The sequence below is a fragment of the Cupressus sempervirens genome, chromosome 7, assembly GCF_028749045.1.
Source record: "Cupressus sempervirens isolate cs-2001-9-10 chromosome 7, ASM2874904v1, whole genome shotgun sequence".
In the NCBI taxonomy this organism is placed as follows: domain Eukaryota; kingdom Viridiplantae; phylum Streptophyta; class Pinopsida; order Cupressales; family Cupressaceae; genus Cupressus; species Cupressus sempervirens.
In genome coordinates, this window is record NC_143124.1 from 145,041,466 (window position 1) to 145,066,830 (window position 25,365).

Sequence of the window (25,365 nt, forward strand, 5' to 3'; positions counted from 1 at the left end):
CCTCTTTTCCATCCTAGCTTCAATCCTATCACATCCATCATAAGACCTCCTTCTGCATGTTATCTTTTGATTGGGGGCACCATATTCCTTGGAGACCTTGTCTTGTCCATCCTCCCTTGTCATTGGTATCTAGCTCTAGGCTATCCTCATGCAAACCCAATGTCATCTCTTTATATCCATCATAATCCTAGCTATCTACCATCCTATCCAGCCATCTCATCCTGCTCCTCTAGCTATCCTTGGTCACAAAATCTCTCATCATCATTGGATGCATCCTGCCAAATCCATATCTTTCGCTATCACCCCATCCTTAGCTTTTGCCTCTTGTACCAAATTGAGCCATCCCGCTATCCTCTCATCCTGAGCTTTTTATCCATCTGTATCATACCTATCATTGGTTTGTTAGCTTGTACCATATCTTGATTAGCCCGCTTGTAAATATCTTGGTCTGTTAGCTTGTACATCCTCTTTAGCTTAGTACCATTGTATCTATCCAACTTTTGTGTTCGTTCCTCCTTGATTAGCATCCTGCACACATCGCACAACCCTTGGTTAGCTATTCCAATGCATCCTTTAGCTAGATCTCTTGTCACCAAAGTGCTATCCTTCTTAGTTTAGCTTGCCAGATGCATCACCCATCCAGATCCATCAGCTTAGGTGCTCTCCAATAGATCCTTGTAGGATATAGCTTTCCTCATGTCTGATCTTGGTCCGTTAGTACCTCGTCCTACCCATCTCGTTGGCAAATGGTTCTCTATTGGATTTTTGCTTTCTTTTGATTTGGAATCTTCCCTTTTGGGTCTTGAAATATATTTTCCAAATAATCTTTTTGTTTCCTCCTCAAGGTTGCCACGATCTTCCATATCATGGTATGCTATGAATGGGGCAATCTGAGCGTAAGGTCTTGATCAAGTCTTTTGTTTATTTTTCTTTTCTGCTTGTGGGTTACCCAGTATCAGTTCCACACTGCTTCCTCTTGGACTCATGTGTGATGCTGAGGCAATCCTTGCATGTTTGTTTTGAGTCAGTCTGTTAGTCCTTTGGATGGTTGGTGAAAAGGCCTTGATGTTCTTGGTAACCTTGGCAATTAACCAATAGTCCTATAGCAAATCTAGTGCTCAACTACATGGTGGTACTTCTCTTTGAAGTATCCCCCCACTCAAAAAGCTTCAATGATTTTCTTTCATCTCCATTATCCCCCATCCATATCCAGCATCAGTCTCTCCTACCCCAGGTAATGCATTAGTATCTCTTTGAATCACTCATCACTCTTAGCTTTAGGGATCCACAATCCTAGTCTTAGGGATCCACCAATCCAAATCAACCCACCAAGCCTCATCTTTCGAGATCCACAATCCTAGTCCTAGGGATCTCCGAAACCCATCTTCTGCCAATCTGACTCTTTGAAATCCTGTTGCATCAGCTTTATCATCCTATCATCAATCTCCCTATCCTAGATTCTTTTTTATAGCGCTCCGCTCCTTCATCCTTTGCAATCCCTGAGATCTTAAGCTTGCTTCCTCTTGTGCCTCTAATTCTCCCTTTATCATTCTCCCATAGTGAGAGTTTGAGCTAATTCAGCCCCTTCTCTTTGCCAATCTGAGTTTCCTTGCTCATCCGAGATTCCTGTACTTTTCAAGAAGCCATCGAGCCTCACTTTCTCTCCCCGCCGCCTTCTTGAGGGGGCATCTCACAGTCCATTCTCTCCTCTTCTACTCTAGCCTTGGGCATCTTATTTTCTTATCTTTGATGCCATGCCACTTGCGGCATCACATCAAAGAGGGGCAAAATGTAGACACCTAAAAATCCTTTAGAAAATAAAGTATTTTTATTTTTTGAAAAAATCCCTGATGACATCATCATTTATTAAATAATTAATTTTTATGCCATTAAATCCCTTTATCTTAATTAAAAATATTTAATTAAGGAATTCCTCCCAAAAATGTTTAAATCTTATTTAAACATTATTTCCTTATTTATTAATTATTTAATTAATAAATTGACCAAAAATCATAAAATAAATAAAAAATTTATTTTTTGCCCAAAACTTGGCCAATTTCTTTAAGACCACTAACCTCTTCCAAAATCTTTTAATCCCTCTTTAATTTTGATTAAAGGCTAATCCCATCATTTCCTACCCCTAATCCCAACTCAAAATATTTAATTAAGATTAAATATTAATCCTCATGTTTATTAAAAAAGTTTTAATAAATATCTCCTCAACCCAAACCCTTGAAATAAATAAAACTTTATTTATTTCCTAAAAATCTAATTTATCCTCATTCTAAGAAGTTCTAGACTCTTCTAGAAAGTCTTCATCCTCATCTTAGGAAATTCTAGACTATTCTAGAAAGTCTTTATCCTCATCCAAAGTCTAGACTCTTCTAGAAGATGTTTTTAAACCTAATCCTAATCCCCTCCTAACCTTGCCACATTCCCTAAACATGGGTTAAGAATTACTAACCCAAGCCAAAGTTAACAAATATCTCCTCCTTCACCCACCCTCATTAAATGCCATCCACTTGCCTATCCCTAAGCTAATCCTAAACCATCCTAATCCATCCTCTAATCATTTGCACAAGCCTAAACAAGCTTAAAACCTTCCTAATCAAGTCCAAGTTGAAATTGCTCTCATCACCCTCAAAATATCTCAATCATAAAACTTTATGAAGTCCACTAGGTCATAAATGACTCTTACAAGCCCTTTTATTGCTCTTACAAGTCATTATGAGGGTCTTTATGAAGATTTTATCCCTTGAGCCTCCTTTGTTGACTCATCCTTCCCCTTTCCTCCATCCTCTCACCATGTGACATGTGTCACTCCTTGATTGGCTATAAGGAAGCACAATCCATGTGTTCTCCTCTCATGCAATCTGAACCCTCCATAAGCTTTTTCCCATCCTTGCATCTTAGCCCTCAATCCCTCAAGCCTCTTGCCTATAAATTGGATCCTTCTCCTTTGCAAAATAACACAATCCATTAAGTAAAGTTATAATGCTATTTTGAGAGCCAAATCCATACTAAAGCCATCTATCCACACCAAAAATCCACAATCATCCATTGAAGCCTTTGGAAGCATATTGAGCATACATCCTATCCATTTAGACAAAGCCACTCAACAAGAGAGCTTCTTATTGAGAGAGCCCATTAATGGCTCATATTCTCTATTGAGAGCTCATCTTAGTCTATCTTGAAGTTTATGAATTTTGTTTAGTTTGTAGAAGCTTTTATTTAAATTTGGTTTCTATTAGCATACTAACATTGCTCATATACAACCTCAACTCCAGCATTTCGACGAAGTATAAAAATCAAGAGGTGAATCCAAAGACACCTCTTTTGAAATCAAGATTTTGCCACTTGGGCTAAGCCTCAGGAAACTTTATACCCTTGAGAAGTGAAAGAGGAGAAGCGGGTTAGCGCTCCTCTCGACTATGTGACATCTTTTTGGTTTCATGTATGGATTTGGGCATCATGTACCTTAGGTATATCGAGGACTCCCTAGCTAAACCAACTGTTAGCCTTGCAGACAACCATCTAGGGTGTTAATGTGTTTGGAGTAACTGATCGAAACATTTGTAAAACATATACACTCCTTGGTGCAAGTATCACATTCTGAGAATCAAAAACTTCTATCTGATTGTTCCTATCTATTGCTTGATTTTTTTATTTGTTGAATGAATGTTTGCCAAACTTGGTCAATCCTAGCTTAGGGAATACTTACTGTAGTCATTGCCTGTTCTAGAAGTTGAACGAGTTGAAGCAAAACAACTGAGATTTCTCAAAGCCAAGCAAATTCAGGAATTCATGTCAGAACAACCCAAACCCAAATAGAAGTTTCACAAAGCCAAACTCAAGCCATCTCATACATACCAAGAACTTTTAGCCAAGAGAAAGGAAATAACACCAAGCCCTCAAATTGCCAAACTCCACAAAGCAGAGGACAAAGCTACTAATGAAGCCCTTCAAGATGCCTGGTTAGATCACACCATCCAACTTAACCAACATCTAGGATTTAACCCTGCTTATGCATTACCAACTAGGCATGATTTCTATGATTAGACCCCCTTGTTTCTCCACATCTTCTTGCATAAGCTCCACTTTAAAGTCATCCTTGTAGCTAAGCCAGCCATCTTTAGTCCTCCCCTTAAGCATTTTAGCTTATCCATCTCATTTAGAACCAAACCATCTAGCCAGCAATCCAGAAAAAAAACTTCGCATACAAGCCTTCAAAATTGTTGTCACCTTGCCAAAAGTTTTCCATTCCTAACATCTTCCAAATCCACCAATCTCACAAAGGTTATCCCTTTGACAGAGCTTTGTCTAGGGTAATCTAGCTTTGTCACTTGTCATCCCTCATCACCTTGAGCTAAAGGTTTGGATCCACAAGTGGTCAATCTCGTGTTCTTCCTAAAGGATCATTAGTCTATCCTTAAGTTGACACAATCACCACCAAGCTTGCACATAGGGAAGCAGACCTTTCATGATTTGGCAACATATCTTTGAAGTTAGAACCCCCAACGCAATCATCCTTAGGTTTTTTCATATATCTTTGCTTCAACCTAGGAAATCTTTTGCATAGAAAAGCCTTCCCATTTTGCATCCATCAACATTGTTGCATCTCATCCCTAGGAAACATTCTGCATTTTCATGCCACCTATCACTCGCTTAGCCAAGAAGAAGGAAACAATGGAGCCCTATCATTTGGATCAAACAGAATTGCTCCCCTTGAGTAGTCAACCATCCTTCAGCCTAGAGAACACCATACCATCACCTACTGACATTGAAGCTTTCATGAACCAACTGGGAAATGCAGTATTGGTGAATGCCATTATAGACAAAAACAAGGAAACAATCATGGCTAACTTTCAAAGGGACAACATTGGAGCCTTCGACCTTGGAAGACTTCCTCCCCTATCAAAGCCATCTCACCCATTATTTGGACAACTCCCACCACCCATAAGCTCTTATGATTCGAATTATCCTCAATATCTACCAAAAGAAGAGCCTCAACCCACCCCATATGATCCAATAGACTCAAACATACTAGCCTCCACTCAAGTTGAAATCTCCCTTCCACAAGCCAATCCAACCAGCACCACTCCACCATTGGTCCATACCACTTCATCCCAAACCCCCTTCGCCCAAAACACCTCATCATTCACTCCCTTCACTATTGTTGCTGCTGCTCTCCAACCCAGCTTTCCAAATCCACCCATCTCCCAAATTAGTGCTAGTATCTTTGGCCAACCTCAGCAATATACAATAGGGATGCCACCCATGGGGCCAAGTAATCAACCCTTCATCACCCCCAACTTGTTTACCTTAGCTCGGAACACAATTTCATCATTTTCACTAGGTCCTTGGAGCTTAGTGCCATCAGCCACAAATCCACAAGCTACTACCCTCACTCCATAAAGCTATCAAACCCCACCAGCTACTACCAATGTTCTGCCAATTTCTCAAGTGACCCAAGCTCCCGCCACCACTCTACCAAGCTTTCAAATCCAGCCACCAAGCTATCAAACCCCATCAATTCCATTTCCAAGCTTTCAATTCCCACCACCTCCACCACCAACTAATCCAATACCTCCTATTACCAACTATTTTTCTATGCCACTTCTAGGAGGAAATCTACCACCACCAACCACCAATTACTTGGCCTCTTTTGCCATGTAGATAGCTTCCTAGATGGGGGCACAACCCACATATATTGGTCAAACTCCTCAAATTCAAAGCCAAGTTCCACAAGCTCCTTGATCCTTTCCCCAAGCTTCACACCCATCTTATACCTTACCTCCACAAACCAATCCATTTATCCCACAACTATTTTATGTTCCTCAATCCCAACCTCAAATCTAGTATCAACAGCAAGCCTCGCAATGCATGCAACAATATGTGCCACCTCCACCTCAACAACCCATCATCCAACATTCAATTGTCCAAGCCATGTACAATCCCTACCAGCCCATACCTCAAAGACATCCATATTCCATTTCCCCATCTAGCACATACCTACCTCAGGGCACTCCTACATTGGGGGCACCCCAGCCATCACCCATTAATTCAGAATGGGAAGCCATTAAGATAACTTTGAAGAACATCTAAGAGGGAAATGATCCAAAAACCTTCAAATTTGAGAATGTGTGTCCTCACCCATTTGATAGAGCCATTACTATGATTCCATTCCCCAAGCATTTTGAGACACCCAAGTTTGACAAATTCAGAGGAAAAGGAGACCCTGTCACACATATCAAAGAATTTTACATGCACTGTCGAGAAGTGGCATACGATGACGTCTTCCTCTTGTGTCTCTTTCCCAAAAGCTTGGTCGAAATAGCTCTTGAATGGTTTTATAGAATACCATATGGCACAATTAAAAACTTTTCTTAATTGTCTGAGGCATTTGTAGCCCAATATGCCCATCTTGTTGAAACAGAGCTATTAGTAGCTGATCTTGTCCACACTAAGCAAAAAGGTGGAGAAAGCCTTCCCGAATATCTACAAAGATGGAAAACCCTTACCACCCACATATCTTGCACCTCACCAGAGTGCCATTTGTTGAAAATGTTTATTGATAATGCCCATCCTACTTTGGCTCACCACATGACCATGAACTATTTGTAGACCTACAAAGATATCAAATAAAAAGGAATGATCCTTGAGCAAGGACTCATTAAAGATGGTGTGGTCAAGATTTACAAGGAGGCAAACCAAAATAAATCACATTCCAATGAAAAGTCTAGGTATTGGAACAAAAATAAGCATGTTGCAATAGATGGCGTCATTGACACCAGACATGTGAATATTGTTGGTCCTTCTCAAAACCAGTCCAACCCACCATATCAACCAAACAATCAACAAGCTATCAACTACCAATAGTAGAATCACCAAAGCTATCAAAGCCACAATCCAAGACCCAAATTTCAAGGGTCTAGCAATCAAGCTAATGCCATCAATGTAGCTTTAGGGCTTGTACCTAGAAACTATACACCCCTTGGTGAGCCATTGGATTTCATTTTTGAGAAATTAATCAAGGAAAACCTCATCAAATTTCCTCCTACCTAGAAAATCAACCCAAGCCAATCCAAAGCTACATGGTACAAATATAATGAGTACTACAAATTTCATAGGGTAAAAGGTCACACTACCCTCAGATGCATGAAACTGAAAGATTATGTGCAAGACCTCGTTGATTGGAAAGAAATCACTGTTGGTGCCCAAACCTCTCCCAATGTAGGTTTACAGATCTATCAAAATGCTTTTCCTCCTCACAACAACCAAAATCTTGGAAAAGCACCTATCCAAACCAACAACAACAACACCAAAAACCACCAGCCAAACCAATAGCATGGGAAGAACAATGACCACACTTCATCCTATATAGACTATGGTAGCCTTATCAGTTGTATATCTTAAAAAGAGCCTTTTTTTAATGTTATCAATATCCAAGGACTAAACAATGAGTGTGAAGTCACCACTTGAAGAGCACAATTTAACATCGCAGGCCCACCAGTTTCACCAGCACCATTAGCTCCATTAAAAAGCTAGAACAATATCTTGGAACACCTTGGGAACATGCTAGCCCAAATCTCCATTTTAGACCTTCTCTGCACTAGTCCTGTGTACAAAAAATCCTTGACAGTACTCTCATAGAATCTCATGTCCCTTCAGATATCAATGCTATTGATTTTCATAATCTTGTTGGAAACCTTTCCTCCTCATGTGCCCTATCATTCAAACTCACTGACATACCTATGGTCGAGCTAGATCACACCCTTTTGCTTCGCATAGCCATCATGGTATCCAATTTTTCCATAAAAAGAGTAATGACAAATAATGGATCAGCCTTGAATATTTGCACCCTAAATTTCATAAAACAAGATGGGTATACTGAGGAAGATATCATCAATGAAGTTATCACCATCAAAGCTTATGACAACTTGAAAAGAACCACAGAAGGAACTATTTTTCTATCAATCAAGGTTGGGCAAATCATCCAAGAAAAACTTTTCCATGTTATTGATCTAAACCTACCATTCAACATCCTCCTCGATCACCCATGGATTCATGCCATGAAAGCCATTCCATTCACTTACCATCAGTGCATCAAATTTCTGCATCAAGGTACTGAGGTAACCATCCATGCCGATCCAGAACCTTTTGCTTACTGCAATGCGGTTGAAGCCTCATATACAAACCATTGCCCTAGAATTGATATTGGTACAGCCATCACTAGCTCATCCCACACTTGTAATGACCCAGAAACCATCCTCGCCTCCACCCTATCTACCGTGAAGATCAATAACAAAGGCTATGGAGAGTATAGTCTGTCAGATGCATTTGTTGTGAGGGCACTCCCACTTGATCCACACTCCCATGGATGACTAACATATCACAAAGCTAAGGATATTCCACCTCCTCGATACAAACAGTTTGGCCCAACAACCTTTGTATCCTCAAAAATCCCTCTTCATGAAGAGCTCACTCCAGATATCAACAATTGGTTACATAAGGATGCACCTCTAAGAAATCAAGCACGCCTTGATCACTTTAGCCAGAAGTATCCCCAAGAACATAAGCTCATCACTGACAAATGGAACTATCAAGGTGGTAGTCTAGGACTAGAGGAAAGAGGCATGCAATGCCCCATCGACGCACACAAGTGGGAATTGAAGTCAAATCTTGGCTTTGGCATACTCACAACTGGGGGCACCAATATAGATGGTCACACTTTTCTGAACATTCATCACGACCTTGTTGAAATCGAAGACATTCTTGAGGAACTTGAAAAGAGAGCCTATGACAATATCCTAGACCAAATATTCCTCGGAGACTCTATTCTCCAAGAACTATCCATCCATTTCATTGATCTACCACTCGCCCATCCACAACTCATAGATTGGGACCAACCAAGTGTCATACATATTGATGAGTTCACTTCAGAGGAAGTGCTTCTGAGATTCATGGGATCTGAAAAACCTCACAAGAAAACAAAGCCAAATTTTTCCTATATCTATAAGCTAGATCCCAAGGGGTATTTTGGAGAAAATCCCAAACCTAGATCCAGTACATCCAAAACTGGAACTAAGGTGAATCTGAGACTAGCTAAGTCAGTGAAGAGATCCCCTTAGCAAGAAAATCTAGAGCAACAAGTAGAACATGAGGATTTAGCATTGCCTCCTCAAGATAATTGACTAGAGGTGTCTTCTATTCTAATTGAGGATACTAGAGAAGTCAACATTGGTTCTTCAGAGATCCCCAAACTTGTTCACATTGCTACATCCCTATCACAAGAACCAAGTTGGCCTCCTCTTTGAGGTATTAAGAGAGAACATTGGCCAATTTGCATGGTCATACCAGGACATGCCAGGGCTTGATCCAAAGCTTATAGTTCATCATCTTGTAGTTTATCCAAAGATCAAGCCCATCAGACAAAAGCTTAGAAAAATGAACCCCAAGGTGGCATTATTGGTCAAAGCTAAATTAGAAAGAATGTTAGTTTCTAAGGTTATCTGACCTATTGACTACTCAGAGTGGATCTCCAACATGGTCCCCATCACTAAACCTTCTGGTGACATCAAAATCTACATTGATTTCAAAGATCTTAACAAAGCTTGTCCAAAAGATGATTTTCCCTTACCAAACATAGATATGATTGTAGACCTTATAGCTGGACATGAACTTTTGTCCCTCATGGAAGGATTTTTTGGGTATAATCAAATCAAGATTGTAGAAGAGGATCAGCATAAGACAACATTCACTACCCCTTAGGGAACCTTTTGCTACAACATGATGCCTTTTGGCCTAAAGAATGCAGGGGCTACCTATCAAAGAGCTATGATAGCCATTTTCCATGATCTTATCCATAGAATTTTGGAGGATTATGTGGTGATATCTTGGTCAAATCTCATACCTTCATGGATCATCTTGCTGACTTTGAAAAAGTCTTTGATAGGTTAGCCAAATATCATCTTATGCTGAATCCCAAGAAATGTGTCTTTGGGGTCACATCTAGTAAGCTTCTAGACTTTATAGTTTCTAAACGAGGTATAGAGATTGACCCCAAGAAGGTCAAGGCTATCTTAGACATGTCTCCTCCCCAGACATTGCGACAACTTTTCACTCTTTAGGGAAAGCTTCAATCCATTTAGTGCTTCATCTCCTAGCTTGTAGATAAGTGTATGCGATTTGCACATTTACTGAAGAAGGATGAAAACTTCAAGTGGGATCCTTTATGTCAACGTAGCTTCAATCATCTCAAGCAGTATCTCACCAATCCCCCTATCTTGGTTCCACCAATTCTTGGTCATCCCTTGATCTTGTACATATCAGCAATGCCTACTACTCTAGGGGCACTTCTAGCACAGGTTGATGACTATGGTAGAGAAAGAGCCATCTACTACATCAGTAGAACCTTAGTTGGTTATGAACTCAATTACACTCCTATGGAAAAAGCTTGTTTGGCAGTTGTTTTCTCAACTCAAAAGCTTTGCCACTACATGCTAAGTCATACCATCCAACTAGTCTCCAAGATCGACCCTCTCAAGTATATGCTCTCCAGAACAACACTTACAGGCTGTTTGGCCAAGTGGGTTATGCTCCTTAGTGAATTTGACATCCAGTATGTGGAAAGAAAGACAAGCAAAGGGAAAGCTATAGCAGATCACCTAGCTAATGCACCTCTAATAGATGCATATCCTTTGATCACAGAATTTCCAGATGAACATATATATCTAATTGAAGAACAACCCCCATGGAAACTTTATTTTGATGGCTCACACACATCTCATGGATCAGGGGTAGGAATATTGTTGGTCACACCTCAAGGAGATTACATTCCAAAAGCCTTCAAGTTACAATTCCCTAGCACCAAAAATATAGCTGAATATGAGGCTCTTATAGTAGGATTAAAGATACTTGTAGAATGGAACATCACTGAATTACAAATCTTTGGCAATTCTCAGCTCATCATCAAGAAAGCCCTAAATGAATATCAAACCAAGGTTGAAAAGCTATTACCCTACAAAGAGCTAGTTGATCAGCTAACCCAACATTTTACAAAGCTTCAGTTTACACAAGTGCCTCGAATGTAGAACAAAGAAGCAGATGTTATGGCTACTATCAGCTCACTCTTGGAAATTCCCCCAATAGCTACATAGTATGAGTTTTTATTCGAGAAGCTCCTCACACCTACCTATGTGAATGATGACTCAAACCATGTTTGTATCTTGGTTGGTCCCCAATCCCTTTGGTACTATGAGATTTACGCTTACCTTAATGACGGTATCATATCCCCTCACCTCACACATACCCAATGCCAGAACCTCATCCAAAAATCATCTCGCTATGTTATCATAGCCAATACCCTATATCGTCGGGGTTATCATGATACTCTCTCTCGATGTTTAGATGAAAATGAGGCTGCAATGGCATTAAAAGAACTACACTCTGGACTTTGCAGTGCCCACACAAGTGGTATTGTCCTAGTGCGACAAATCCTTAGAGCAAGCTACTATTGGCCTACCATCAAAGAAGACTCTTGTGACTTTTTTAGAAAGTGTCTCCCATGTTAGTAGCACACAAATCCTATGCATGCTCTAGCATAGGATCTATAGCCTATTGCACCACCTTGGCCTTTCGCTTATTGGGGCCTTGATCTAGTTGGAACTATCACACCTCTCTCATTTGATGGACATAAATGGATAATAATACCTACATACTATTTCACTAAATGGGTGGAAGCAGTCCCCCTAGTCTCAGCTACAAGAGTTTAGGTCTCCAAGTTCATCTTGTACCACAATGTTTGTCGCTTCAGCATCCCATCCACCATCTTCATCGACCACGGAGGTAATTTTGAAAATCTCAACATGAAAGAATTATGCACTTCCCTCCACATCCATCACTGCTTTTCTAGCCTATATTTCCCAGAAGGTAATGGCCAGGTAGAGGGAACTAACAAAACTCTCCTCAAAATCCTAAAGAAAGTTGTCAATAATTTCGGCTATGATTGGCACCTACAAATAAATCTAGCCCTATGGGCCTACCAAACCTCCTTCTGTACATCCATAGGAACAAATCCATACTCCCTAGTCTATGGTGTCAAAGCAGTACTACCCATAGAGGTTGAACTTCCCTCCTTGCACATATCTTTGCAAGGGCAAATATCAGATGAAGAATACAGAGTAGTCAAACTCACCTAGTTAGATCTCTTAGACAAGAAGCAACAACAAGCCTATGATCATCTCATAGTCTATCAAACTCATCTCAAAAGGAATTTCAACAAGAAGGTGCTTCCATGACACTTTTAGCCAGGCAACATGGTCCTCAAAGAAAACATGAAAGTCTAAGCAGATCGAGAAAAGAAAGGCAAGTTTGAACCTACATGGCTTGGTCCTTATGTTGTCACTGCCTCCTTTGGCTTTAGAGCCTATCAGTTATCTACATCAGAAGGAGAACTCTTGAATGATCCTACTAACATCATTCATCTCAAGAAGTTCTATGCTTGAAAATCCTTGGTATACCCAGCTTTTGAAAAATACAAAAAAAATAGTAAAGAGAAATAAGCGTCCAATGGTGAAAACTTGACAATTCAAGCACCTTGGATAGGTACCTTGGTGAAAACCTAGAAATTTAGGCACCTTGTGTACTAATACTAATCCATTATCTATCACTATCCTATCCCTCATCTATCCATTCACCATACCATAAAACACTTGCTTGTTCCCTTGGTGTTCCAACCAAATATCCAAAATCTAATGAAGCTTGTAAATACCTCATGTACAACTTGTAAATCTTGTACCTTAGCTTGTAAATCTTGTACCCAACCTTAAAAATATTGTATCATAGCTTGTCTATCCAAATCTTGTCCAAAGCTTGTACCATATTCTAGCTTGTATTATATACCAAAGCTTGTATCCTAGTTTGCATCCTATCACATGCACACAAAGAATTCCATTTTCACTTAAGCTTTTAGCAAACCATCTACCTATCTGCCTATCAACTATTACAGACATCCCACCCTTCACAAACATTTCCATCTCACAAAAACCAAAACATGAACAACCTTGTACATTTGTAACGTATCTTGGTCTGTCAGCTTGTACATCCTCTTTAGCTTAGTACCATTGTATCTATCCAGCTTTTGTGTCAATTTCTCCTTGATCAGCATCTTGCACAAATTGCACAACCCTTGGTTAGCTATTTCAATGCATCCTTTAGCTAGATCTCCTATCACCAAAGTGTTATCCTTCTTAGTTCAGCTTGCCAGATGCATCATTCAAATCCACCAGCTTAGGTTCTCTTCGATAGATCCTTGTAGGATATAGCTTTCCTCATGTCTGATCTTGGTCCGTTAGTACCTCGTCCTACCCATCTCATTGGCAAATGGTTCTCTTTTGGATTTTCACTTTCTTTTGATTTGCAATCTTCCCTTTTGGGTCTTGAAGTATCTTTTCCAAACAATCTTTTGCTCCCTCCTCAAGGTTGCCACAATCTTCCATATCATGGTATACTACGAATGGGGCAATCTGAGTGTAACATCTTGATCAGGTCTTTTGTTTATTTTTCTTTTTTGCTTGTGGGTTACCCAATGTCAGTTCCACTTTGATTCTTATGAGATTCATGTGTGATGCTGGGGCAATCCTTACGTGTTTGTTTTGAGTTAGTTCATCAGTCCTCTGGATAGTTGGTGAAAAGGCCTTGATGTTCTTGGTAACCTTGGCAATCAACCAATAGTCCTATAGAAAATCTACTGCTCAACTACATGGTGGTACTTCTCTTTGAAGTATCCCCCTGCTCAAAAAAGCTTCAATGGAATCCCTTCATCTCAATTATCCCCCATCCATATCTAGCATTTGTCTCTCCTATCCCAGCTTATGCATCAGTATCTCTTTGAATCAATCTTCACTTTTAGCTTTAGGGATCCACAATCCTAGTCTTAGGGATCCAATAATCCAATCAATCTAACAAGCCTCATCTTTCAAGATCCACAATCCTAGTCCTAGGGATCTTCGAAACCCATCTTCTGCCAATCAGACTCTTTGAAATCTTATTGCATTAGCTTTATAATCCCATCATCCATCTCCCTATCCTAAATTCCTTTGTATAGCACTCTACTCCTTCATCCTCCACCTTCCCTAAAGTCTTAAGCTTGCTTCCTCTTGTACCTCTAATTCTCCCTTTATCATTCTCCCGTAGTGAGAGTTTGAGCTAATTCAGCCCCTTCTCTTTGCCAAATCTAAGTCTTCTTGCTCATCCTAGATTCTTGTATTTTTCAAGAAACCATCGAGCCTCACTTTCTCTCCCCTCCGCCTTCTTGAGGGGGCATCTCGTAGTCCATTCTCTCCTCTTCTGCTCTAGCCTTGGGCATCTTATTTTCTTATCTTTGATGCCATGCCACTTGTGACATCACATCAAAGAGGGGCAAAATGTAGACACCTAAAATTCTTTAGAAAATAAAGTATTTTTATTTTCTAAAAAAATCCCTAATGACATCATCATTAATTAATTAATTAATTAATTAATTTTTATGCCATTAAATCCCTTTGTCTTAATTAAAAATATTTAATTAAGGAATCCCTCCCAAAAATGTTTAAATCTTATTTAAACATTATTTTCCTTATTTATTAATTATTTAATTACTAAATTGACCAAAAATCTTAAAATAAATATTTAATTTATTTTTTGCCCAAAACTTGGCCAATTTCCTTAAGATCACTAACCTCTTCCAAAATCTTCTAACCCTTCTTTAATTTTGATTAAAGGCTAATCCCATTATTTTCTACCCCTAATCCCAACTCAAAATATTTAACTAAGGTTAAATATTAATTTTCATATTTATTAAAAATGTTTTAATAAATATCTCCTCAAACCAAACCTATGAGATAAATAAACTTTATTTATCCTATCCCTAAGCCTATCCCTGAACCCCCTTTTTAGCCTAATCCACCCCATCCACCCATACTAACCAAGCTTAGCTACTAACTCACCCACCCTCATTAAATGCCATCCACTTGCATATCTCTAACATCCCTAATCTAAATCCTAAAACTGTCTCTAATCCCCCCTTAATCTTGTCACATTCCTTAAGCAAGTTTAAGACTTTCCTAAACCAAGCAAAGTCAACAATCTCAACTCCCTCCAAAATATCCCAACCACTAAACCTTCAATGCTCTTACAAGGCCATAAAGACTCTTACAAACCCATTCATTTCTCTTACAAGTCATTTATGAAGGTTTTTATGAAGATATTATCCCTTGAGCCTCCTTTGTTGACTCATCCTTGCCATTTTTTCCATCCTCTCACCCTGTGACATGTGTCACTCCCTGATTGGCTGTAAGGAAGCACAATCCATGTGCTCTCCTCTCATGCAATTTGAGCCCTCCATGAACTTTTCCCAATCCTTGCATCTTAGCCCTCAAACCCTCAAGCTCTTAGCCTATAAATTGGATCCCCTCCCAAGCCATATCATCACAATCCTTGAGCTGAAGTTATAATGTTAGTTTGAGAAGCCAAAATCCATACTTTTTGCATACATCCACACCTAAATTCCAAGAATCCATTGAAGCTAGCTTGAGTATCTTGAACACACATCCCAAATCCTATCAAATAGGCTCATCCCAAAAACAAGAAAGGTCTCATTGAGAGAACCTCTTAATGGTTCATATTCTCAATTGAGGGCTTGTCTTACTCTCTCATATATGTTATATTGATCTTGTTAGTTAATGCTTTGTTTCTTTAAATAGATTAGAGTTTCTTGCTAACATATTAGTGTATACATGTTCCAAATTGGTTTGGATTCTATGAAACTAGAAATGTGGAAGAAGAGATCTCTATGTACAAAACTCTTTATAATTCCTAAAGCCTGTTGGTCTTATTTATTCTAATCAATGAGTTCTTTAGCATCAGTGGGTTTGGTAATTGTACCATCAACATAAAGACTATAACCTTTTTCTATTAATCTACTCCATGTAGAATAATTATATGAAGTTAGAAGTGGACATTTAGGTGAACCAAAAGTGAAAAAAGCACACAAGAGAGACACAAGAACATAGTACACACTCCCCCTTTTCACTCAATCAAGAGACACCACCCCCCCCCCCCCCCCCCCCCAAAAAAAAAAAAAAAGATGCTTTTGGCACTTTATATGTAGTGCATAAACGATAGGCCACTTGTCAAAAAGTAAAAAGTGGACTTCTAATTTTTCCTATTACAACTACCTTTTAAGGCCTAAATCTGGAACCAAGCACTGTAGCTAAGATATACAACAATTCTAAAAAAAAAGAAAGAAATACAATGCAGAAAAGGCCCTAGTTATGAAAGTGATATTTCTATCCACAAAACCCTAGAATTTTACTTTAGATGTGGAAAGTAGACAAAAAATAATCCACTTTCAAAAAAAAATTGAACCTATTTTTGAGTCCAGATGAGCCTGTATGGAGCATTTCAATTTGAAAAATGTAGGATTGGACAGGTATAGTCACCAAAAGATGCATTTTATAACAAATCCATGTACCAAAACCAAACAAGAACACCACCACTAGAAATTTTAGGAAATTCTATCCAAAATTAAAAAAATTGCACCTAAATTGGAGTCTGGATCTTCAAGTTATGGCCTCTCAAAGTCAAGCTGCCAAATAAAAAATGCATCTAAAGAGGGATTTGGGAGGAAAATTATGTGATTAAATTTGACGGTCAAATGGATGCCATAGTAGGTATAAATGCCTTAGTTTGAAAGTTAGATGACTATCAAATTTAACCTCATGAAATGATGATGTCATAAAAAAATAGCCTCCATGGTGATGTGGTAGGCTCGTATGATGGCATGGCTATATGGACTGTCCTTTTTGGCTAGTGATGTGTTGTAGTACACTAACTCGGCTGATATGGAACTCCATGTAGGTTTTTGTGCAAGGGCCAACTGGTTGCCTACATGTGTGGGTCTACGTAGGTGGGTTGTCTGCATGGCAGGACCTTCGGATGCCACGTGGTAGAATTTTAGAGGTTTGCATGTCATAGCAGCAGTAGGCATTGATAGTCCCTATGTCAAAGGGGCAAGTTGCCAAAGGTTTATTTTCCAAGCACTAGAACTAGAACATGCATCAAAATGTAGACTAGGCATTGGGACTTACTTTGTGGGCTAGAGATAGAATTTGTGAGCCAAAGCAACGCTAGAAAATCACTGCACATCATCGAAGGAGTGTCAAATGTTTTATTATAATGAGAGTGAAATGGTCATTGAGATTCAAGTTATATGCCACCAGAGATTACTTAGGCAGTGCCAAAACTTGTGTGTTTAGTGCCACATGTAGTGTGGGTAAACACTTGCTAATGTTTAAAAAATAGTGCACGTGAGTTGAAAAGAAATTGGGCCACCGGTTGGATTTTCTTGATGGGAAAGAGGGTCGTTCATGTGGTGTTAACTCCCAAATTTATGTTGCACACCTAGATTTAGATTTGAATCTGACTATTAAAGGAATATGCTCCCTGTAATAGAATATGGTAAATATTCCTCCTTGCAGGGCCGGGGTGTGACTGCCTGGTTTTGCAAAAAAAAAAATTTGCTAGCCTGACTAGGCAATTTTTTTTTGAAAATACCCAATTCAAAAAATAATTGTAGATATTAATTGAAAATCAAATTTGAATAAAAGTAAATTGTATATCTAAAAATGACCATACCCAAACTTGCAAATCGGGGTCTCTGGGTCCCAATTTGCAAAAAAAATAGCCTCATGATTGACATTGGGCTAGGGTAGTCAAATTTATAGGCAATTTTCACCAAATGAAAATTTTTAATGCAATGGTGAGGTTAGATCTAGCTCTAGACACTTCCAATTTCAGCAATACTCTAGATTCAGGCCGAGGTGATGAAGCAAGAAGATGGTCTTGAATGAATTTGTGAAGAGAGATTCTCCAAGAGCTCTGATACCATATAAGAATTTTTCTTAGGGAAAGATTCACCCAAGATTATAGAACTCAAAAACAAGAACAACTATAGACCAAAAGTGGATATGATCAATTAATTAGAGTATGTCCTCATACATTGCTCTATATTGTATGTACAAACACACTAGGAGTGCCTGTTTATAAAGGCCTTTCAAGAAGTACCTAGAATGTATCTAGAAAGAACTAGGAGATAAGATAAACATCATGAAAACTAAGCACATGTCGTATCCATCATTCTAGATGAGTGGATAAGAATGACAAGTTTGTAGACACCATGTGCTTAATTAGTGTGCTAACTCCTGTGTTGTAGACACCATGTGCATAAAAGTGGTGCAAACTCCTGTGTTGTCAACATGACAACTCATAAGAGTATGAATAATCCTAGGTGAATAATAAATAATAAAAATATGCATTAACCTAAATAAATTTAAGTAAGTGTAGATAGTAAATGCTTATTTACACCAACAAAAAGACAAAAGAAAATACTTTTGGGTGATGCAAGATTGCTCTTACACCCAGGATGCTCCTACATTAGAAACCTGGGGTAATTTGAGAAGTGACTTCATCACATCTCAAGTGTTCATAGGAAAACCAAGATGGGGAACCTCCTCCCTTGCTAGCCATGATGAATCCTCTACTAGCCTCCCTTTTTACTTACCAGGTATTCCTCATAGTTTTATTCCTTGTACTTTTTCCAACACGACTATCCAGTATCTCCTCAATATCTTTTGTAGCCAAACTAGCTATTGGAATACTCAACTACACTTTCGAAACTTCATCTCCATCACCTCCTTCATAATACTCTATTGAATCTAAAATATTAAATACTAGTGAAATATTCAATTCAACAGGCAACTCCACTTCATAAGCATTTCCAAAATCATGCCTTTTCACTATCTTGCATGGTCTAAACTTCTTCATTTTCATCTTATTATATGTACCCACTAGAAAATGATCTTTTCTCAAATGAACCATGACTTAATCTCGAATCAGAAATTCCATATATCTCCTTTTCACATTTTCCTTAGCTTTATACTATGCATTCATCTTTATGATGTGTTTCCTCACCTCCTCATGGATATTATTCAAATGTTCAGCAAATTCTTCTACTTTAGCACTACTTATCTCTCTTTTATCCAACTACCTCAATTCAAAATCATTTCTCTAACTACTCCCATATATAATTTGGAATGGTGATTTACCAATACTCATGTCAATAGAATTATTATATGAAAATTATGCTCATGGTAAAATCATATCCCATCCTTTTGGGTTGTCTCCAACCAAACATCTCAGTAAATTTCCCAAACTATGATTCACAACTTCTGTCTATCCATTAGTCTATGGATGATGTGATAAACTAAACTTCAACTATGTCTTCAATTTCTTCCACAATTTATGCCAAAAATACCCAAAAAGTTTGGTATCTTGATTTAAAACTATACTCTTTGGCAAGCCATTTATTCTAGCCACTTCTTTGAAAAATAACTCTGCCACATGAACAATGTCACTTGTCTTCTTGCAAAGAATAAAATGTGTCATCTTTGAAAATTTGTCAACCACCACAAAAATAGAATTATACCCTTGGTGTGTCCTTGGAAATCCAAGAACAAAATCCATGCTAACATCCTCCCATGGTTTCTCTGGTATAGGTAATGGCTGATACAACCCCTTATTCTACTTCACTCCTTTCACCATTTGACATACTCTACAACTCTATACAAACTTCTATACATCTTGCTGCAATTGTGGCCAGTAATAATTCTTAGCAACCAAAGCTATGGTTCTATCTCTATCAAAATGTCCAACCAATCCTCCACTATGCTTCTTCTTGATGAGATTCTCTCTCATTGAACTTCTAGAAATGCACATCTGGCTTCCTTTGAATAACATACTATCCTAGATCATGAAATCCTACCACTTTGTCTTGTCAAGTGTAACAAGTTCTGTACAAGCCTTCCATGTGTCACTAAAATTAGGATCATTTGGATACAAAATAATGACTTCCTTGAACCCAATAGCCTTAATCTGCATTTATGTTAGCAAAAGTAGTCTTTGACTAAGAGCATTTATAACTTTGTTAGACTTCCCAATCCTATGTTTCAAAACAAATGTATAAATTTGCAAAAGCTCAACCCACTCCAAATGCTTTTGGTTCAATTTTCCTTGACTATTCAAATATTGCAAAGCTTGATGATTAGTATACAAAAAAAACTCCTTAGAAAGAAGATAGTGTCTCCACTTCTTCATTGCTTGACCTATAGCATAAAATTCCTGATCATAAAAAAATTTTTTTTTTTGCATCATTCAACTTCTCACTAAAATAGGAAATAGGTCTACCTTCTTGGCTCATAACAACTCCTATTATAGTACCACTAGCATCACATTCTACTTGAAACACCTTGTTAAAATCAGGAAGTGCTAAAATAGACTGCTTTGAAACTTTATGTTTCAATAGATTAAAACTCTTATCTTCTCCTATAGTCCACTTAAATTCTTTCCTATCCCCTCTCATTGTTTCAATCAAGGGTCCACAAATACTACTAAACCTCTTATGAACTTTCTATAAAAACTAAACAGTCCATGAAAAGATCTTACCTCTATCACACACCTTGGAGTAGGCCATTCAAGGATAGCCTTCACTTTCTTTGGGTCCATTTTCAAACCTTCTGTTGAGATTACAAATCTTAGGTACACCAACTCCTTTAAAAAAATACACTTCTCCAACTTAAACGACAATTTTTCTTCCCTCAATTTATCAAACACCTTGCGAATATGGATCAAATGCTCCAACAATGTCTTACTAAAGATCAAGATATCATCTAGGTAGAAAATGAAAAATCTACCTAGAAACTCCTTCACTACCTTATTCATGAGCTGCATGAAAGTTCTTAGTGCATTAATTAGCCCAAAAGGCATGACTAACCACTCATATAGTACTCTTGTCTTGAAAGAAGTCTTCCACTCATCACCTTCTCTGATATGAATATGATGGTATCCACTCTTCAAATCTATCTTTGTGAAATACTCAGCTCCACTCAAATAGTCCATAATATCATCCACCTTGGTAATGGAAATCTATACTTGATTGTGATCTTGTTGATAGTGTGAGCATCTATGCACATCCTCCATTCTCCATTCTTCTTTGGTGCTAATACAGCTGATCTAGCACATGGACTCAAACTCTCTTGAATCAACCCCTTCTGCAACAACTCATTAACTTGTCTATTCAACTCTTCACTTTCTACTAGTTTTATTCTATGTGTTTCCTTGTTTGGCAAACTGGCTCCTACAACCAAATCCATGTGGTGACTAATCTTCCTCATTAGGGGCAATCTATTAGGTACATTATCTAATATAATATCAGAAAAATCTCCCAACATATCTGTGACTTTTGCAAGAACCCCCTCTACTTCTTCTTTACTATGTTTTGGAATTATAGCAAAACACACATGCTCACACTTTATACCTTTAAGAAACTCTTTTCCATCAACAAAACATATTCTAGTAGCAATACATACCTTTTCTTCTTTATCCTTCAATGGATTCAACTTATGCTTCACTCCATCCTTGGTTAAAGTATAGGTATTTTCTTGCCCATCATGTACAACATGCTTGTCGATCTACCATGGCCTACCTAGAAACATATGACATATGTCCATATGTATGATATCACATAGCACCTCATCTTGGTAGCTTCCAATCTTGAACTTTATTGAGCATTGTTCATTTACCATGACCTTGTCATCATCTTGCATCCAAGCAATATAGTATGGATCTGGGTGTTTCAATCTCTTTAGCTTCAACTTGGTAACCATCATTTCTAACACCAAATTTTTAGTATTTCCACTATCAATGATCACATTATAATGCTTATCTTCACATCTGCACCTTGTGTTAAACAAACTCTTTTTTTGATCAGGTTCATTCTCACCACTCAATAGGACTCTTCTATTAACTAGGACTTCTCCTCGTTCAACATCTTCAGAATGTGAGGATCTGACATCTTCATCAACATGTGTAACTCTGACCTGGCCTTCTATTTTTTGATCTATCCTTCCTTGGCACTAGGAACATTCAAATACTCTATGCCCTTCTTCTCCATAGTGAAAATATTTCCCATGGAAGCCTCCTCTTTCATATCCTTGTCCTCTACCTCTTCCTCTCTGATCTCTATTGTTCTGATCATGGAAATGGTTGGAATTATTTCCCCTCTAGTTTTGACTATTACTTCCAGCCTCATCCTTGTAATCTAATCATCATTATGACCTCCATAAGATTGTCCGCCAGATCTTCCACTGTGACATCTTCCACTATTCTTGTTATCAAACTTCTTGCTTAGTTTCTCCTGAACCCTTAAGGAAAACTAGTATGCCTCCTCAATAATGGTCAGTCAAACAAGACTCATCTCATCCTAAATGCTTGGTTTTAACTCATTAAGATAATGCATGACTTTCTCCCTATTAGCTTCTGCATGGCCAGTTCTAATGAGAACTCAGTAGAACTCTTTAGTATACTCTTGAAAAAATTTTCTAGCTTGCTTCAGCCCTTGTATTTTCTTTAATAAAGCTCATAATCTATGGGGATGAATTGTCACTTTATTTTAACTACCATTCGACCCCATATAGCGATTTTTTGTTTTCCTCTTTTATTTTGATCCAAATGGATCTCCTGCCATTAGATCTTTTCATGACCCTTCAATTTGGCCTTCACAAACTTGACCCTATCTAGATCTTCAATATCTTCATATTCAAAGTACTCTTCCAATTCATTGATCCAGGAGATCAATTCCTTTAGATTGAGATTTCCTAAAAATGTGGGAACATCAAACTTAGGTATTTTTTCAATACTAGAAATGGCCCTAAAAATCCTAGCTTCCTCTGGGTTAAGAACTTCCTCTACTGTGTCTGGGTTAACATTTCCTTCTTCTTCTCTTTCATCCTCACTTTCATCATCTCCTATGGAAAGATTCATTCGTTGGAAAATGTCTTCTTACATCACTTGCCTTTGCCTCTTGAGGGTTCTAAAATCCTTAAGTGCAACACCTTCAACTCTTCAATCATGCTCTCTTCATGGAGACATTTTTGTGCTTCCACTAAAACCCTAGTCTAAACTATCTCACAATAGGCAATCTATCTACACACTCAGCCCAAACCACGATCTTGGTGTGAACTGCCTCATAGTCGGCAATTTGTCCACACACTCAAGAACTCTAGCTCTGATACCACTTAATGAAGGGTGCTCCCCTTAATACCATAAACCATAACAGAAAAAAAATAAACAACAGAAAATGCGAGAACAAAATATTGACTTCTCATTTATGCTACAAATGTAGAATTATATAATTCACAAGTACAATATGATAACCCACATATCACCCAGAGCTGTTCTAGATAATGTTTGGGCCTTTTCTAAATAGGCAATTTTATGCCACCATGGAAGGTTCTAGACATTAAAACTTAATACCTAGGGCCGACCGACCCTAACAATACATCTTTGACAATTATTTTAGATATTTCAAGTAGCCCAACTTTAAAAGGCCATAAATCATGAACTGTTTCTCTAATTGGCTATTATAACCACTTTTTAGAAATGCCAGCTCCCAATCTACAAGATCAAAATGACTCAGGCACCCTTCCATCAAGGTTTTGGACCTCATCTAGGTAGTCTAAGGCCTCCAACAGTGAACGTAAAGATTTTTCTGCAAATATTTCCACCAAAAATCTGCAATAAATTCTCTGATACTTAAGCTGGAGCAATGAGATTTTTATGGTAGGCTTATAACTCTAAAATGAACCTTCATGTAGAAAATGATTTCATTATGAGCTCATATGAAAAACTTACTAAAAATAGTAAGTTCTTGTTGATCAAAGATTGATTTTGACAAGTGAATGTCAACACACTTAAGCAATTTACCTAGTTCATGCCAAACTAGTAATACATGTCGAGTACATCATATGAATGTTAATCCATGTTGAGTTGTAATGAGTATTGAGCCACTCATGTGTTGAGTCACTCAAGTACCAAGTAGATAGACCATGCTAAGTGATTCAGGTGTTGAGTAACTTAGTGAATGTTGGGTAGTTCAAGTGTCGAGTCAGAACATAATTGCAGTATATGCTGAGCACTAGTCACCTCATATGTTGAGTGACATAGAATTGACATATTTTTTTGTAATGGCACAAACACATATGTAAACCCTTTTTCAGCTGACCTAGAGATATATTTTGATTCTTTAGAGATAAGGACGAATCTATTTGCAGAATTGACCCTATGTATTTGCATGCAACCAATTAGAAAAAGGGAAAGGTTTAAAGAGGCAATATGAATGAATCTCAGCCATATATTCATACCTAACCCTAAGTTTCTTAGTCTTCTTAAGGAGGATGAAAACCCTAAACTTATTATGATATGATGATGATGAGCACAAAAGAGATTGAAGGTAAAATTTTGCATACGAACTAAGCATTCATGAAGACTTAGAAGTTATTCAGATAGTGTGAATTGTAGAATCAATTAGAGGAGGAAAAAAATAGAAGGATAAATCAATTGTTATATCAAATCAAAAGGATCAAGAAGGAAATTGTATGAATTTGATCTTTAATCAGGCAATCAGAGCCAATCACAAGATCTATGCGGAAACATCCTAACAGGTGATTTTGGTAAAATCTCTTAACAGAGTAGTCCAAGCAGGCTATAGTAAATCCTTTAACAGGGTGACATTCCAAGTGAATGATTAGAATTCCTTTAACTAGACACATTTCTAATAGGGTGTTAAAATCCTTTAACAAGGTGGGACTTAACAATATTTGTAAGCCTTTAATAGGGCAGGCCTTTCATAGGGAAGATCATATTTTATGGTCAAACCATTGTAACCTTAATTGGTTACATTGTATTGCTGTAGTAGTGAAGATTTTTGGGTTTCATCCCCACCCTAGTTTTACCTTCTCATTTGGAGGGTTTTTGGGTGATCATATCTAGTGTCAAAATATGTGATTGCTTATATGTTTACTATTTTAGATGTATGTGCTTCACATGTTATTATAGTTTCTCAATTGAATGTATGAGATGGATGTGTGGTGAAACTTTTATAGGTTCATGTTTTTAACTATTGATTCACCCCACTTCTATTGTGGAGAATGACACATAATGCAAAGAGATTGATACTACTAAGCTACTTACATATGGAGACTCAAGTGAGTATGATGTAGTAGTTGTAGATCTAATGGCAAAGAACAAGATCCAAGCTAATGAAATAAAAAATCTTAAGTTAGAGCAAGAATCACATACCATAATGCTATGTGAGGTAATTTAATAGAAGAAGAAAATCATGGAAGACAAAGCCATGATTGAAGAAGACAAAAGAGTTATGTCTGATAGATTGGAAGAGACATCATCAAAGCTAACCAAGATTTCCAACAT